Source organism: Mirounga leonina, unplaced genomic scaffold, assembly GCF_011800145.1.
Source record: "Mirounga leonina isolate KUSES-001 unplaced genomic scaffold, KU_Mleo_1.0 Mir_125, whole genome shotgun sequence".
Classification (NCBI taxonomy): domain Eukaryota; kingdom Metazoa; phylum Chordata; class Mammalia; order Carnivora; family Phocidae; genus Mirounga; species Mirounga leonina.
In genome coordinates, this window is record NW_023270305.1 from 43,341,623 (window position 1) to 43,343,955 (window position 2,333).

The window sequence follows — 2,333 nt, forward strand, 5'->3', positions numbered from 1 at the left end:
GGAGGCGCATGCGGCATCCTGGGAGGGGCGTGAGGCATCGTGGGAGGGGATTATGATTTGGGTCAAGTCCTGGCTGAAGCGCTTATTAGCTTTATGACCTTTGGCAAGGTTTTCTTCAGTTTAGCTTCTTTATATATGGTGACGATTTAAAAGCCAAACTGAAACACTCTTAAGAGTGAAAGGGGACACTATGAATAATTATACCCAGACAACAGGTATGAATCTCAACCATTGCAGGCCAATGGGGACATGGGATCACCCTATGTCATCTACAGTAGTGATACTGAGGAGCAGGAGGGAGGAATTCCAAAGGGAAGAGCCCCTGCTAGATGTTCCCGCGTTCCACTTGGCCACGGGCCAGGGGCTGAAGGCGAGGGGAGGAAGAAAGGGCCGCAGGCGGTCCCTCTGCCTCGCAGCCGCTCTGCTCGGGGCCTCTTGCCCTCTCCCCGCCCTGCTCACCTCCGCATGCCCCGGCTCTCCGACTGTAAGGCCGCGCTGATGCCTTTAGCAGCCGCCCAGGTTTATCTCCAGGGGAGTGCTAGGTTCAAAGATCAGATAAATTTTCTGGCAGACGTGGGGCTGGTGGCCGACTGCCAGAGGTAGGAATGGCCCTGCCGGGGCGGGGTCAGCCGGGTTATTTTGACTCCTCGGCATGGGGTGAGGAGCCTTGGGAAGGAGAAATCTACAGTGTAGACGCAGAGAGACTCCCGTCTCTGATGAGCTGGACTTGGCTTTGTCTTCCAGCTTGGAACAGGAGAGGGAGAAGGAGGAACCGGGGCAAGGAGCTGGAAAAGGAAGGGGGAGAAGGAGCTGAGGAAAAAGAAACCTGGAGAAGGACCTATTTTAAAAGTCACTCGTTTTTGGTTCCAGCTCTCCCCCACCACACCCCAAAGCCCAGGCATTGGGCCACAGGGTGTGGTGACAAGGTGTGTGTGGTTGGTGACGGGAAACCCTTAGGCATCCAGGACAGCTGGGTAGAGGCCAGGTAGGGGGTGGGCAGGGCCAGCCATAGGTCACCTCAGCCAGTCCCCTGTCTCATCACCTCGAGTGCCCCTAGACCAATGCCTTCAAACTTTTGATAGTGACACACTTTTATGCTACAACCCAGAACCCATAAAGGTTCTCCCAAAATACTTGCCCCTATTAAGTCAATGCATGCTGTATTTTCAATTCTAGTCTTATTTTTAAAATGCTGATTGCAACCCAGAGCATTGTTTTCACAATCTACTATGGGTCATATCCTGTGGTTCTGAACACCACTGCTCCAGACTAGCACTTCCCAAACTTTAATGAGCCTGCCTATACAGCACCTGGGAGCATGCTAAATGCAGATTCTGGTTCAATCGGTCTGCACTGGAACCTGAGACTCTGCATTTCTAATAAGCGCCCGAGGGATATAATGCTGCTGGTCCTCAGACCCTGGAGAAAAAGTCCCCGGATCACAACTTCCTGGTCAGCACCAATTTCAACGAAGGGGCTTAGGGGTCACGCATGCAAGGTGAACGGAAGATGAAGGGTAACTGCACTGAGGGTTGTCCGTCGCTCAGCCTCCAGGCAAAGCCGCAACTGAAATGTAGCAAAGATATGATGGCATAGGATGGCAAAGAGCTGCCCCCCAGGGCCCCTGGCTGAACCGCTGTGATCGGGGAGCCAAGTGAGGGCACAGCTGCCAGTCGGCATTCGCTAGACCTCACACACACAAAAAGGAAGGAGGGAGGGAAAAGGAAAAAAGAAAAGAAATTGTAGATTTGGGGACCTCACTCAGCACACTAGCAGGCAAGGCTGACATGTCAAACCGGGATTACTCCTCAGAAATCTAGCATTAACCAGCAAGAGCTGCCTTGTTACTGTTCCATTCTGGAACAGTAATGCTGACCTTGCCTGTAGGCAATTGATTAGGGCAGTGGGTCCCAAATAGAGCTCTACCAAACACTAGCTCAAGAAGATCAACCAGAAATGAGCGTCAAGGTCAACCGTGTTTGGGAAACAGCATGTTATCTCCTCCAGCCTCACTTGGAGCATTTTTGCTCACACTGGAAGATGACAAGAAGACCAGCAGTCAAGAACCCTATTTAATTTGCTTGAACGCATCCTTTTTCACACTTACACAACCATGGAACTCTTTTTCTCTTTAACCTACTGGTATGGACTGAACTGTGTCCCTTCAAAATTCGCATGTTGAAGGCTCTGATATGACTATTAGGAGATAAGGTTATATGAGGTCCTCAGAGTGGAGCCTTAATCCGGTAGGACTGATGTTTTTATAAGCGAAGGAAGAGACGCCAGAGCGCTCGCTCTCTCTCTCTCTCCCTCTCTCTCCCCCCATGCGCTTC

The 2,333-nt window shown here is 51.4% G+C and overlaps 1 long non-coding RNA gene across 1 annotated transcript in view; it reads right to left on the bottom strand.

Annotated features, from left to right (window-relative positions):
• LOC118007984 overlaps positions 1-778 on the bottom strand; it is a 7,572-nt gene extending 6,794 nt beyond the window's left edge. The window contains exon 1 of the long non-coding RNA XR_004678531.1: positions 460-778. This is a non-coding gene — a long non-coding RNA (uncharacterized LOC118007984). The remainder of the gene's footprint in view (positions 1-459) is intronic.
• Positions 779-2,333: the final 1,555 nt, after the last annotated feature.